The sequence below is a fragment of the Ascaphus truei genome, chromosome 2 (assembly GCF_040206685.1).
Source record: "Ascaphus truei isolate aAscTru1 chromosome 2, aAscTru1.hap1, whole genome shotgun sequence".
NCBI lineage: Eukaryota > Metazoa > Chordata > Amphibia > Anura > Ascaphidae > Ascaphus > Ascaphus truei.
Genome location: NC_134484.1, coordinates 330939280 through 330955584, shown reverse-complemented (window position 1 = coordinate 330955584; position 16305 = coordinate 330939280). Strand labels below are relative to the sequence as shown.

The 16305-nt window shown below is 48.3% G+C and overlaps 1 protein-coding gene across 1 annotated transcript in view; it reads right to left on the bottom strand.

Moving 5' to 3' along the window:
• The window catches only part of GPR141 (G protein-coupled receptor 141), a 75225-nt gene extending 61229 nt beyond the window's left edge, over nt 1-13996 (bottom strand). Inside the window, exon 1 of the mRNA XM_075589095.1 lies at nt 13890-13996. The gene's annotated coding sequence lies outside the window, so the exon portion shown is untranslated. The remainder of the gene's footprint in view (nt 1-13889) is intronic.
• Between the last annotated feature and the right edge of the window lie 2309 nt (nt 13997-16305).

Below are 16305 nucleotides of genomic sequence, written 5' to 3'. Positions count from 1 at the left end.
GTTAGTAAAGGTCCACACATGTAGTTAGCATGTATATTGTAGTATAATAGCCTTAGTTGACACAAATAGATGAACTGTATATGAGGTGTCTGTTTAGACAGCACCTAATTGTACCATTTGTACCTTAGCAATACTGTTGGAGTAGAATCTCCATCCGCTCCGTGGTCACGCACTGGATGTACGTCGAGGACCGGCATGGGCGTTGGCGGAGCATCCGGTTCACGGACGGACAAGTAGGCCGCAAGCCTCTCCTTCTCGTCCTCCTTGGTTGCTGCTTTCGCCTGGCGGGAGTAAGGGGGTGGTGGAGTCTCCTTACCGCTCCGCTGCTGTTTGGTGATCTCTGGGTCCTTCGAAGTCGTCTCGGGCGCCGTTTCTGCCGCACTGGGAGTCACCACAGCCGTGGGACTCTTACGGGCCTCCGGCCGCACCAGTGCCAGTGTCCGGACTCGTCTGCTCCTTCTTGGTACCGCTGGGATGGCACACCAACCTCTTCCTCCGAGGATATCAGGATCGGATCCTCCGCTAGGGAGTCACCGGGTTGTTCTGCGATACAACCAGTGCGTATAGGTACGAAACGGTCTCGCTCCGGTACCTCCACTGCGGTCGCGCTCTTCTCCATCGACAGCTCGCTTGGTTCTGTAGCGGGCTGGGCCTTGGTTCTTCCCGCTTGGTTGCAATGGGGAACTAGGGCCTCCTTGTCTTTACTGTCTGCCACCTCCGTTAATGTTCCCGGAGAGGCACCCCGCGGGGTCTCGATCAAAGGCCATGGCTCGTTCGGCCACAGGTAAAACGTGCCGCATTGAGGGCATCGTGCCTTGGTGCTTGGTACCGCGCCCGGTATCCCGCAGTGAATGCACAAACACCGGAGGTATTCATGCTCCACTACCTCCACTACCAGTAAGCCTCCTGGTAGTTGGTAGATCGTAGTGCTCATCTCGGACATGGTTAGCTCAGGGTTGGAACAGTTCAGTGTTTCAGCTCCTTGCTCCTCGAATGCCAGACAGAAGTGAAGCTCTTCGCTCTCGCTTCCTGTCCCTCCCTTTGCTGAGGACGCTCCTGATTGGCTCTCCTTGTGCCCCCTCCCTCTGGTGAAATCCAGAGGCGGGGCCCTCCTTCTTTCAATGTGACGCGACCTGATTTGTTGACCAGTCACAGCACAGGTGGGTGGGCTTTCAGCTTTCACGCCGCTCCGCTCTTCTTGAGGGGGATCTGGGTTTGGCGCCAAACCCCTGCACATTTCCCGCCACATTTCTCGTACAGTTCTTTTGCACGATTCACATGCGCGCTCCAGGATTGGCGGGAAACGCCATTTTAGATCGGCTGCTTTCTGCTGAGCCGCTGATGGCGCCTTGGTCGCCATTTTGGAGGGTTCTTTGCTCCGCGGAGCACATGTAGTGATGGCCGCCATCTTCGATGCGCCCACCACATGTAATTGTGTACTCTCCTCAATGTCTAAGGTGTAATTTGCTCCTAGACACGGAAAGATCTCCTCGACACCTTCTACTTCTCTCTGCATGCTTATTCTGGTAACCACTAATATGAGGTGGCATACCCCAGGCTAGGCAGAACTCCTTCTGTGTGTGTACTGTGCTTGATGTTCATTCCGGCCAGTGCTCTGTGGTGCGTTCTGTGGGTGCTAGCTAGCGTACCGGGCATCTCCCTAGGTATGGGCGTCCCTCTATTGGCTACTCATAGTGTGGGCCCTGGGCCATGGTCCCTGGACTAGTTAGCAGGCTGACCCCCCCAGGTGCCTCACACTATCTGCCTCAAGGGACTAGGACAGCGATAGCTATGCACCCCTCTTACGCCACCCGCTTAGGGCGCCCAGGGCTTACTGTGCGGGAGCGGCGATCCACGCTTCCCTGACTACCCCCGGTGTGCAATTTCACCCTATGTTCCTCAACACTGGACCGGAGAGTGCACATCACTCTTCCTGCTCTGCCTTGCTGTAAGCCTGACCTGTTTATCTCAGCAGCGCCTCCAAATGTAACCCTTCTCCCCCCCCCCCCTAGACTCATCTGACATATCTAGGGTGTGTGAGGGCGGATTACATGTACTGGGTGGTGCGTACCTGCGTGGAACAGGAGGGCCTGAGTCTCCCGCGGTGGTGTGGGGGATAACAGGACCAGGCTTCCGGGGTAGTAGCCTCCATTCTCTTCTAGTGGTGGTGCAGCGCCTCCATCCTCTATACCTTCCCAGGGATGTGGGGTAGGACCCGTATAGAAGAATAGCCCTTGGTCCCAGGGTGGGTGCTCCAGAATCACACAACAGTCTTTAGTAAAAGGTAATGTCTCTCTTTATTGCTCCGAGCCGCGCCCGGCAGTAGTAGCAACAAGCAGCTGCAACAACAACAGCAATCGCCACAGTACACACGTCCCTCCACTCTGTACAGGCCTTTCCTTCTCTCCTTCCCTCCAAGTGTGCACTCCGACAGGATGGACTGTGGTGGGGCCTAAATACCCCACTGCCCACCTCACAGGGTATCCTCTGGGTGGGGGATGGATTCTCCCCATCACCCCATCATCGGGGTGAGAGGCATTGGTCCACCTGAACTCAGCTCGCTCTCCAAATGTAATAGGCCAGAGTTCTCTCTCTCTCTTGCTTGCTCCCAGGACGGAGCTGGGTCTACTCCTCCAACTCCCAGGACAGACTCCAAAGTCGACTCCAGAGTAGACTCCAGAGTAGACTCCAGAGTAGACTAACTGTCACTTACAGGAATGGGCTGCTAAATAGGCTTAGCCCCACCCCTCATGATGTCAGCAGGACCTCCCCTCTGTCTCATTCCTGCAGCAGAGTCAGGGGCCTGCATCTATCACTCAGGGCAGGGCTTGAAGGGGGAAAACCCATGATCACTACTGGTGCCTGCCCTTAACAGGGCTTACTACAGTAGGAGGAAGATATGTATAGCCTGTGCTGTTTACAGGGGGCTACATTTCAAATAATAACTTTATTTCATATAGAGCTTTTTTCCCAATGGAACTCAAAGTGCTTCACAGTTACATTATGTGTGGTGTGTGGTGAGTGGTACACAGCATATATGATTTTAGCACATATTATTTTTACAGACACAGTCCTTGCCCAGATGAGCTTACAATCAATGATTTTGGCATCTGAGTCACGGGGAGAATGAAGTGACTTATCTAAGGTCAAAAGGAGCTGACACCGGCCCTTGAGCCAGGTTCCCCTAGATTCGTACTCAGATGTTGTTGTTTTCAGTCAGTTTCTATACTTCCTGAGCCACTCCTTCAGCCACTCATGAAGTTCTCTTGCTTGTCCCTTTTATTTTAATGCACTTCATGCACAGGTATGTATTTTTGAAGTGTACATATCTATTATCTAACTTTTTATTCTTTGTAACAAAGTTTCAATGCACCCTTTGTGCTCTATCTACATTGCACTTGTTTGTACAGGCATTTAAAGATGGTACGGTGTAAATGCGAAGTCAGTATGCATGTGGTGGGTTAAAAGTGACAAAAACCCTCCACCGTATAGTGTACAGTAAATAAAAATATCACTGAACAAAACACAAAGTGCTAAATAAAACTTGCTTACTAGGAGCCGGACAAATTTCCCATCTGAATCTTAACAAATGCTTCTTAAGAAAGTAGTATTATTTTTTTCCTTATATTGTACTGTACTAACCTTGAGGGCCATATTTATTAAGTGGTGCTGTGCCATATGACCCTTTTCCAGCATTGGAAGGCACCATACAGCCCATTCACTTCAAATCTGCCTTATGTCTAGAGATGTGCAAACATTTTTTTTGCTGAAGTCCACAAATCAGATGACGCGAGCAAATCAGAGCACGAAACATGTCAGAGCGAACACATTTTGCTGTTTAATGTGCCAATAAATTTGTAGTTTGCTGATCCAGAGGAGTCCCGGTCTGTTTCACTGACGTGGGCAGCTGCACAGCCTTCTTCTCTCCATTTGTTTTCACAAATCAGATGAATTTTCCCTCTTCCCTTTGCAAAAACAGCACGTTTGAGAAAACAAATCGCCAATCATTAAAACACAACTTGCATGGTCACATTGCCCTTTATACTGTATATTGTTATTTACTGCCAATTCTGGCGAAATGTGGTGACATTCAGGAAAAATTCAAGGAAAGTTGGCAAAATTTAGAGCAAAGCGCAAACACAAAATTGAAGAAACACAAAAATTTGGTGCATATTGTAAAAACTTTAAAGCATTTGCACATCTCTACTTGTGGCATTGCACCAGTAACAAAATATTGGTCTTAGGCCTGGGACATAGTACATACTTTGGTGCTGCTGCTCGCTGTTGCTTGCTGCCGCTCGCTCTACCAGGAGCTTTTTGCTGTCTTGGCAGAGGAGACAGCAAGCGCGCTTGGGAGGCTGGTATCACTGTGTGTGTGTGTCACTTGGTAGCTGTTTAGTGTGTGTGTGATTGGGTAACTGTGTGTGTCACTTTGAAGTGGTCTGTGTGTTTGTGTGTCACTGGGGAACCTGTGTATGTGTGTGTATATGTGTGTGTGTATATGTGTGTGTGTGTGTGTGTGTGTATATTATATAATATTTTAAAAATTAAAAAAAAACATGTGAGAATAAATTATTTATTAACATTGTGCAACTTTGATAAATATATACATACACATACACCATAATTATATATATACACACACACACACAACATATATATACACACACACACACACACATATATATATATACACCACACATACTGTACATATATATATATATATATATATATATATATATATATATATATATATATATATATATATATATATACATACACCACACATACACTACACATATATACACACACACACACACACACACACACACACACACACACACACACACACACACACACACACACACACACACACACACACACACACACACACACACACACACACACACACACACACACACACACACACACACCACACACACACACACACACACACACACACACACACACACACACCATAATACTGAGTTAAGTTATGGTGAGTTAAAAAAGTGACAAAAACCCTCCACAGGAAAGCAAATATGCAAATACAACTGTATGCTCATCTGCATGTCTTAGGCAGGTCCTGCAACCCCACCTTTCACCATTATCACCCAGCATACAGCACTTCCACTGCAGGAACCATGTTAAAAGGGAACCATGTTAAAAATGGTTTTTGAAGCAAAAAGTGGCACTGAGTGCTCATTTGCATGTCATTTCCCAGAATCCCTTGATGCAGTGGAAGTGCTGTATGCTGGGTGATAATGGTGAAAGGTGGGGTTGCAGACCTGCCTAAGACATGCAGATGAGCATACAGTTGTTTTTTGCATATATATATATATATATATATATATATATATATATATATATATATATATATATATATATATACACACTACACATACACCACACATATATATATATATATACACCACACACACACACACACATATATATATATATATATATACTAGCTGAGAGACCGGCGTTGCCCGGGATGTAAATGCGTAATAGGTAGTATTATTTATAAATGGTGGAACAATAGGTGACTATTTGTTGGAAAGGTTGGATAATAATGTTGAAAAGAAAGATGGAAGAAAATGTAATACGATGTTGTATAAAAATGGTTTATTGTAAACACACCACAGTACAATGTATATTTTGGTGACATAAGTGATGTGAAAATGTGAGGCGTGTGTCCTGCTAGGGTGTGAGCGTGTGTGAGGCGGCAGGTGGGTGTTCAGTACGGGTGGCGCATGGGTAGTGAGTGCTGGCTGTGGGTCGGGGTCCTGCTAGGGTGTGAGGCGGCGGGTGTGTGGCGAGTGCGGGTGACAGCTGGTCAGTGATATTGTTGCGTAGGGGCAGGATGCGGCAGGTGTGTGTCGAGTGTGTGGGGTGGGTGAGAGGCGGCGGTGTGTGTGTCGAGTGCGTGCGTCTGTGTCTGTTGAGTGCGTGCGGCGGCTGTGTGGCGCAGGGGTGTGAGCGGTGGGCGGGTGAAAGGCAGAAGTGCGGGTGGGCGAAAGGCAGAGGCAGGAGGGCGGACGAAAGGCATTGAAGGAGGGGAGGTGAGGTCGGAGGGGTGGTGGGGGGCGGAGGGGAGGTGAGGAGGATGGGTGGTGAGGGGGGGGATGGTGAGGGGAGGTGAAGGGGGGGCGGAGGGGAGGTGAAGGGGGGTAAAGGGGAGGTGAAGGGGGGGCGTAGGGGAGGTGAAGGGGGGGCTTAGGGGAGGTGAAGGGGGGGCGGAGGGGAGGTGAAGGGGGGCGGAGTGGAGGAGAAGGCGGGGCGGAGGGGAGGTGAAGGGGGGGGTGGAGGGGGTAGGTGGGAAGGTGGAGGTGGGGGGCTGGTGGAGGTGAAGGGGGGGTGAGGGTAGATGAACGGGGGGTGGAGGGGAGGTGAAGGGGGGGTGGTAAGGGGGGGGAGGTGGTGGGAAGGGGGGGGAGGTGGTGGGAGGGTGGGAAGGGGGGGAGGTGGTGGGAAGGTGGGAAGGGGGGGAGGTGGTGGAAGGGGGGGGGAGGTGGTGGGAAGGGGGGGAGGTGGTGGGGAGGTGGGAGGTTGTAAGGGGGCGGTGAATGTGGGGGTGGAAGGGGGGGTTGAAGGTGGGGGTGAAGGTGGGGGTGGAGGGGAGATGAAGGTAGGGGTGGAGGGGAGGTGAAGGTAGGGGGTGGAGGGGAGGTGAAGCGGGGGTGGAGGGAGGTGAACCGGGGGTGAAGCGGGGGTGGAGGGGAGGTGAAGGGGGGGTGGTGGAGGGGAGGTGAAGGGGGGTGGAGGAGGGGAGGTGAAGGGAGATGGAGGAGGGGAGGTGAAGGGGGGTGGAGGAGGGGAGGTGAAGGGGGGTGGAGGAGGGGAGGTGAAGGGGGGGGTGGAGGGGAGGTGAAGGGGGGAGGTGAAGGGGGGGGAGGGGAGGTGAAGGGGGGGGTGGGTGGAGGGGAGGTGAAGGGGGGGGGTGAAGGGGAGGTGAAGGGGGGGTGGAGGGGAGGTGAAGGGGGGGGTGGAGGGGAGGTGAAGGGGAGGGGTGGAGGGTAGGTGAAGGGGAGGGGGGGAGGGGTGGAGGTGAAGGGGAGGGGGGGGAGAGGATGGGGAGGGGTGGAGGGGAGGTGAAGGGGGGGTGGAGGGGAGGTGAAGGGGGGTGGAGGGGAGGTGAAGGGGGGGGTGGAGGGGAGGAGGGGAGGTTAAGGGGGGGTGGAGGGGAGGTTAAGGGGGGGGGGGTGGATGGGAGGTTAAGGGGGGGTGGAGGTGAAGTGGAGGAGGGGTGGAGGGAGGGGAGGTGGAAGGGAGGGGAAGTGGAGTGAGGGGTGGGTGAGGGGAGGTGAAGGCCGCTCACTCACCTGTCCGGCCGTTCCCTCACCCGTCCGGCAGCTCCCACGTGGATCTGAGGCGGGAGGCAGCGTGTTGTGGCCGCTCCCCCGCTGTGTCCCTGGCGCGCGCTCGCTCACTCCGCTCCCCCGCTGACTGTAGCGGTGCCGGGGGGGGGGGGGGTGGAGGGGAAGTTAGTGAGGGAAGGTGAAGGGGGGTGAGGGGAGGTGAAGGCCGCTCACTCACCCATCCGGCAGCTCCCTCACCCGTCCGGCAGCTCCCTCACCCGTCCGGCAGCTCCCTCACCCGTCCGGCAGCTCCCATGTGGAGGGGGGGGGGGGGGTGAAAGCGCGGTAAACAGGGAGAGGCGGAGCCTCCGGGACCGGTGGGGAAGAGAGCGGGAGATGTGCTGCTAACACTGTGAGCCCCGCTAATGTATGTAACACCGTGTGTGTGGGGGGGTTGTGTGTGTTTAGTGATGTGTGTGTGTGTGTGTGTATAGTGATGTGTGTGTGTGTGTGTGTGTGTGTGTGTGTATAGTGATGTGTGTGTGTGTGTGTGTGTGTATAGTGATGTGTGTGTGTGTGTATAGTGATGTGTGTGTGTATAGTGATGTGTGTGTGTGTGTATAGTGATGTGTGTGTGTGTGTGTGTGTGTGTGTGTGTGTGTGTATAGTGATGTGTGTGTGTGTGTGTGTGTATAGTGATGTGTGTGTGTGTGTGTGTGTATAGTGATGTGTGTGTGTGTGTGTATAGTGATGTGTGTGTGTGTGTATAGTGGTGTGTGTGTATAGTGATGTGTGTGTATAGTTGTGTGTGTGTGTATAGTGATGTGTGTGTGTGTGTGTGTGTGTGTGTGTGTGTGTGTGTGTGTGTGTGTGTGTGTGTGTGTATAGTGATGTGTGTGTGTATAGTGATGTGTGTGTGTGTGTATAGTGATGTGTGTGTGTGTGTGTGTGTGCGCCCTTCACTCCGCCTCAGGCCAATGAGAGGTGTGCGGGGGCGGGCGGCCCAAGGGAGCAATCTCATTGGCCTGGCCCAAGGTCCAATGAGATTGCCGCTAGGGACACAGGGAGGGACACAGGGAGACACATACAGACCCGGACACATAGGACACTTTCAGAAATATATAGTAGATATATATATATATATATATATATATATATATATACACACACCACACATACACCACACATATATATATATATACACACCACACATACACCATATATATATATATATATATATATATATATATATATATATATATATATATATATATATATATATATATATATATATATATATATACACCCACATATATATATACACCACACACACACGTATATATGCAAATACAACTGTATGCTCATTTGCATGTCTTAGGCAGGTCTGCAACCCCGCCTTTCCCCATTATCACCCAGCATACAGCACTTCCACTGCAGCAAGGGATTCTGGGAAGTGACATGCAAATGAGCACACAGTGTCACTTTTTGCCTCAAAAACCATTTTTAACATGGTTCCCTATAGGCTTAAGCTTGCTGCATGGTCACAGCTTTGAGCACAGCCAGGGTTAAGGTGCATACCCAGAAAACCACCCACAGACAGCTGTTTCGACCATACATAGGCACGCTCCCGCTCAGCACTGAGCCCCTACAGCCGCAATTAGAGCGGCTTTAGTAGGGGCTCACCTGCGCTTCCGCGCGCTAGCGGAAGCGCAGGTCTTGGGGGAATTTAAAATTCCCCCGCTTGCCGGCGAGACAGGCCGGTAACGTGAGCGGTTCGCCCAATGAGGGCGAACCAGCTCCGTGACGTCACTGGCCCGCCCCCGGCCAATGACGCGCCTGCCCCCGGCCCGCCCCCTGACGGTCTGTCCCCCTTCTGCCCGATCATTGTCCTCCTTCTGCCCCGAGCCCTGCCCCCCTTCTGCCCTGATCCCTGTCCCCCTTCTGCCCGATCCCTGTCCCCCTTCTGCCCGATCCCTGTCCCCCTTCTGCCCCGATCCATGTCTCCCTTCTGCCCCGATGCATGTCTCCTGTGTGCATGTGCGTGTGTGTATGTATGTGTGTGTGTGTGTGTGTATGCATGTGTATGTGTATGCATGTGTATGCATGTGTGTGTATGTATATGGGTGTGCATGTGTGTGTGTGCATTGTGTGTGTGCATTGTGTATGTGTATGCATGTGTGTGTGTATGCATGTGTGTGTGTGTATGCATGTGTGTGTGTATGTATATGTGTGTGCATGTGTGTATGTGTGTATGTATGTGTGTGCATGTGTGTGTATGCATGTGTGTGTATGCATGTGTGTGTGTGTATGTATATGGGTGTCTATGTGTGTGTGCATTGTGTGTGTGTATGTGTATGCTTGTGTGTGTGTGTGTGTGCATGTGTGTGTGTGTGTATGTATATGTGTTTGCATGTGTGTATGTGTGTATGTGTATGCATGTGTGTGTGTATGCATGTGTGTGTGTATGTATGTGTGTGTGTATGCATGTGTGTGTGTATGCACGTGTGTGTGTGTATGCATGTGTGTGTGTGTGTGTGTGTATGTGTATGCATGTGTGTGTGTGTGTATGCATGTGTGTGTGTATGTGTATGCATGTGTGTGTGTGTGTGTGTGTGTATGCATGTGTGTGTGTATGCATGTGTATGTATGCATGTGTGTGTGTGTATGCATGTGTGTGTGTGTGTGTGTGTGTATGTGTGTGTGTGTGTGTGTGTGTGTGTGTGTGTGTGTGTGTGTGTGTGTGTGTGTGTGTATGTGTGTATGCATGTGTATGCATGTGTGCGTGCGCGTGTGTGCGTGCGTGCGCGTGCGTGAATATATTTATCAAAGTTGCACAATGTTAATAAATAATTTATTCTCACAACATGTCTTTTTTTTTAATTTTTAAAATATTATATAATATACACACACACACACACACACACACACACGCACGCACGCACGCACGCACACGTTCCCCAGTGACACACAAACACTGACAGCTACCAAGTGACACACACACAGTGATACCCGCCTCCCAAGCGCTTGCTGTCTCCTCTGTCAGGACAGCAAAAAGCTCCTGGTAGAGCAAGCGGCAGCAAGCGAGAGCGAGCAAGCGCCAAACATGGCCAAGGCCTTAGTCCCACTTTTACGTAGCAGTGCTACTCCATGAGACACCTTGAGAGTAATTTATTGAAATTTCCTTTAATAGGCTTTAATGTGTCAACTGGTGCTACTGTATAAGGTGTCTTTTGAAATATCACTGTGCCTACTAAATAGTGGCCTAGCTGCCTTATAATAATATGTTAGATATATACATATTATTTATATTATAGAAAATGTTTCAAAGGAACCTTCAGGGTCAATACGTTTGTGAAAAAATGTCCAATTTTGCCATAAAACTTATTTTTACTATTTTTTTTCTTGCCAAAAATGCTGCCCAACTGTTTGTTATATTTTTATTTCTTTATTTTTAGAATATTCACTAATTTTTAAATTTGTTTTCAATTTTTTTTTCTATTTTTCACTTTTTTGGGTGAATTTTTAAAATAATAACTAATTGTTCTTATTTATTGTTTTTGTATAATATTTTTCTTTATTTTTCATAAAAAAACATTTTACATCATATACTTGTAGCCAGGTCCCTCCTGCCTGTCAGCACCCCCCTCACCTAGCTGGCGATCGCGGGTGCCGCCGAGTCCAATGGCGGCCCCGCCAGCATATCGCAGGGGTGAGGTCTGTCAGGCTCCTGCTTGGGGGTTGCCGGGGACGCGAGCGGCCCGTTGTTAGGGCCGCGATCGTGTTGCCGAGGTCCCGGCGCTCCCGGAGCAGGGCTCTGAGGGCACCGCCATTGCGCATCGTATTGTGCATGTGCAGACAGAGCCAGGCACCGGGAGGCCCACAGATAGCTCGCGCATGCGCAGATAGGAGCCCGCGAAACCCTAGCCTACCATTGAAGGCTCTGAGCAGGGACTACGAGTCCCATGAGCCTCTGTATACCCCACGTGATGCCAGGGAGCAAATAGGGCTTAAGATCTCCCTGCAGAGTGGATACATTTCGCGCGCTGAGCCCACGCTAGTTAGTCAGAGCCAGGAGCAGCCAAGGGAAGGAGGTAGGGTACAGGAGTCAGTGACTCCCTGTACTAGGCCAGCAACCCCCAAGGCCCGAGATAGCCCTGACTCACCCATTAGAGTGAGTGTTGCCAGGGACAGCCCTCAGGTTAGGGACCCTGTCACTTACATTAGTTGGAGCGGGGAGCAGAAGGGGAAGGAAGGGTGCAAGGAGTGAGTGAAGTTCCTGCAGCGCGTAAGGTCCCCTCTATCCCAGGTAGGCCCCAACTCACTCTCAGGCTAGTGGGTAATTGACCAGGGACGGCCCTAGAGTAGGACGCTGCCCGAAGGGTCGTGAGGTGCCTTATTGTCCGGTCACAGCGGTCAGTGCTGTGAGGGCGGACAAGAGGACCTAGTGTTAAGTTGCAGTGCGTTGCTGCAGGCGCTGCTAGTTATCAGTTAGAGTGAGGACTGGGAAGAGCTAGGGGAACGGAGCAGGCCATTAACCCCTTAGGTCCCAGAGAGGTCCTCACTCCCCAGTTTGTGGTGCTACAGGGACAGGCCCTAGGTTAGGGATCCTGTCACAGTAGCGCTAGAGTTAGATAGGGACACAGCGGACGCTGCGTTTCCCTTGAAGAGGTTCGGGCTCAAATCGGGGCCCACAGAGACTATCTCCAGCTTGGGAGCAGACGGAATCACTGAGCGACTGATCCTTTGCGAAGTGTTGCGGATCCGAGCACTGTGTGCTCGGGCAGGTACTTTAAAGCCACAAGTGCACCAACTGGCCATTAGCTTTAATAGTAACTGCGCAGTCACCCATATCCTATCTCTCTACAAGAGTGCGGGACATTGGGTGGGGATCATATGGACACGGGGTGGGATCACCCGGTGTTGAGGGAAGCGTCCTGCGAGGCGCAGTAGCTAGTGTCCCCTCCAGAAAGGGACACCCGTCATTCTGTGCATGTTATGTTGACAGTATTGGTGTGTTATGCTGTTTCCTAAATAAACGTTCTTGGTTATCATACTTAAGGTGTGCGAGTATTTGTATGTGTCCTGCGAGGAACAATTCCTGCTCTGCTAGGAACCATAGCAGGTGGAGGCGCTGCACCGAGTACAAGGTTACTATTAATATAATTGTCCCAGGTTCCCCGTGGCGGAAGCTCAGCCCTCCTGTGAGCCCAGCAGGTAAAGCACCACACCTGGTAACACTGTATGTTCTCCGCACCCACACTATATCTGCGATTGGGTGGGGGAATACCCGTTACATACTGTTTCCCTATAAACAGATACAACAGCAAGTATATGCATATTTCCATATGTAACAACGGTTGTACCAAACATTAAATGATATATTAAATGATATTTGTCAGTTTAACTCTATGCCCAGGACAAACTTGAAAACGAGAGGTAACTCTCAGTGTATTATTTCCTGGTAAAACATTTTATAAATAAATACAAAATTAAATCATACAGAAACAGAGAATGCAGTGTTCATATTGCTGCCAGTTAATGTAACAGTATTCATTATATAACATATTGTGTATAGTTTTACTATTAACACTTATTTTAACCCCTTCACGACTAGCTGAGCATCCTTATTTATTTTATAGCTTGTACTGCATATATATTCCTACTACTTTCTCATCTGTTTTAATAGAAACCACCTTCACCCCTCAAACACCTTTATTAACTATTTCTTTGGCGTTGTCGAAAGAAGTTCCAAATAATTCTTCCGTTTTTAGAGAACTTTTTAACACCCTTCTCTAGATCTTTTATTGCACCTCTTCTATCATATAACATAATTGACATTATTTCCTAGTTGAGTTCTGTTATGTTAGGAGCGTATGGTTTTAACCAATTCCTTAATATAAGCTTGTTTCGAGAATGTTTTAAATAAAACTTTTTCCAACTCCGGCGATTTCACAAATACTCTAAAATCACAAAATGGGGCATTTTGGTGGAAGTTTAGAACTTTGATGAACATGTTGCCCACGGCATCGCTACCATCACAGGTGTAGTCATTTCAACACACCAATGAATTGCTAGGTACAGTATTACAGGAGTAACCTACAAAACAATGCAAAAAGGAATGCAGGTTTCTACCAAAGGAAGGGGAATGGTTGCGACAGGTCTCATTGTCTTTTAACGTTGAAAAATATATGCACAGTATAAACAATGAAATACAATATTCTGTCCAATTTACCATATACGAGATGACACATCAAGGAAGTCATTTGCATCCTATGTTACAGTGTCAATGCATCAGTCTTTCTGTAACTACAGTATGGTGATTTATTATTTCCTAACAATCTGTCCAATGTATGAAACTGTACTGTTTATACAGTAACATCTGACACAGTTACAAGCAGACACGTATGCAGTGCATCAAAACAAAAATGTATTCGAACTGGTGGTACACCAACCCCATACTACACTAAATAATTGCTTGTATCTCTGTTGCCCCAAATATCCAGCTGTAATAACTGAAATCACTTAGGGTCCTGCAGTCGGGGTGCACAATTGTAAGAGCTTTTAATTCAACAAATTAAAGGTGCTTACCTTTCCTGTAACGAGAACAAATACTGTATAAGCAGAAGTTTGAGGAACTGTGTACAGTAGTAGTTATGGTGAAGAAATCCGCAACTCCAATTTTTCAACTTCCTGGATGAATTCAGATGACCACAGAAAAATGTATTCTGCACAGAGACTCTTAAAGGGACAGTGCACAATAACACAATTTTTGAAGGCAGTGGTTTTTAAATTTTTTTAAACCTGCAAAAACAATGTTTTGTGAAATTTGCAGAGGAAGAAGGTCGCTGAATTTTTTTCCAACTGTTTCTGTGATGAGCACTGCATTTTGTTTCCTTCCATTTCATGGATGCTCCAGAGGCGCCTGCTGTCTCTGTGGCTAAGCCCCTCTTTGTGTGCACTTCCCTTATTCTTCCCCCCGGGTAGATCCTACCTGTCCTGTCCATCTCTGTCTCCTTATGAATACTGATCATCAGAGAAGAACTCATTTACATCTATCATAGCCAGATGGTGACGTTGCTCACCCCTGGAATGTCAGTCTGTGCGAACCAAGGCAGCCAGAGATTTTGGAAATTTGGGTCAGAGTCGTTAACCAAACTCGTCAACTTTTTCATCTGGCAAACGAACCAAATTCTATTCCGAATCTTTTCAATAGATGGAATTGTGTTCTGGTTCCATAATGTTGCGGTCTCGTACCTCATAGCAGTCGCAAAATGCGCAATTAATTTATTCCTTGCTCTGGTTATCCCTTGCAGTGGTCTGTTTAAGAAGAACAACCCGGGTTCTAGCTGATTTTCGAGGCCCAATATGCTCTGTAGCCAATTCCGAATTTGTTCCCAGATCGGGGCCAGTCGGGGACAAGACCACAGCATATGCAAGAAGTCCCCGGCTCCCCGCATTGTGTTGGGCACAAGGGGGAGTAACCGGGTACGAATTTAGATAGTTTAGCTAGGGTGAGTTACCACCTCATTAATACCTTATATGAGTTCTCCTTTAATGTCATACATATGGAGCTTTTAGCCGCTGCCTCAAATATCTTTGTCCAGTCTTCATCTTCTATCGTCCTGCCTAAGTCTGTTTCCCACTGGGTCATGAAGCTTAGCTTCTGTGTTCGGTCTCTACCAGAACTGATCACTTTTCTATATAGTCTAGAAGTTTAAAAAATGTGAAAACGTGGCGCGAAAACGGAGTATTAGTATATGTATATAAGGAAGTATTGTGGGTACAGTACATACTCCTTGATAAAGTGTTTATTAAGATGAAACACATAGGAGGGTGTTCACCTCCACTTTTTTAGATGGATTAATAAAGAAGATTTTTTAACACAACATTGTTTGGGACCCACTCTTGGCTGTGCGCCAGTATTTCCTTTTGTTTTTCTAGACCAGCATCTCTTCACCGGGCTGCACGCCTATCAGGACATTGGATTAAGGGGCATTTGTGAGTATTTTTCTTTATTTTCTGGGAATACTTATTGTGAGTCCAGGAACCATCCCAATGAGGGTTTGATTGGGGGATTTTCAAGCCACACACATCTTACCCTTCAGGGATCATCGGTCAATCTGGGGACTTTACTACATATATCAGTCTGTATACCCCTTTGTCCTATCCTGATAATCTGCTCATTGCATATATCAATATATTGAAGGGATTCAGCGTTGGAGTGCCTTTTGTCACTTAAAGTTTAGATAGTCTAGAGGTTAGTCCCCGCGTGTCTGTTCTCCGCACGCAAAGCATTTCAAAATTCATCAGTGGAGGACGTATTGTGTGTTTGGTGTAGAATGACCGGATCTGGAGATATCTAAAGAATTCAGTGTTAGGAATGTCTTTTTCTGACTTTATCTGCTCAAATGTTTTGATGGTGTTTCTACCCTCCAGATCCTTCAGCCTCTTAAACCTGTTTCCACATTTTAAATTACCTCTCCTCTAGCCCAGGAGCAAAATCTGGATTACCATACAGTGGGGTCATCAGGGTATGCCTCGAGGTCAAAGAACATCTAGATTTAGTGAACTCCCAAACTGCGAGTGAGTTGAGCATTGAGGACAGCGGTTTATTTAGGATCTAGATTTAGGATTCCAAATCAGGTTGCGTATCTCTAAAGGGGCGGATAGTTCGCTCTCGAGTGCCACCCATCTTCGCATTTCCGGGTCTATATGCCATTGTATAATTTGGCTTAATTGGGCCACTCTATAATATGATAGCAAGCAAGGTACCGCTAGCCTGCCACTTTCCCTGCGTCTTTGTAAGATTTTTGCATTGATTCGTGCTTTTTTATTTTTCCAGATAAATGTAAAAATCTGGGATTGCATTTCCCTAATATCCAATGGGACTTTGGATATTGGCAACGTCTGAAATAGGTATAATAGTCGGGCAGAAGGTTCATCTTAACGCTGTAAATTCTCCCAATCCATGAGATTCCAAATGAGGACCATTCCCTCAGCTCTT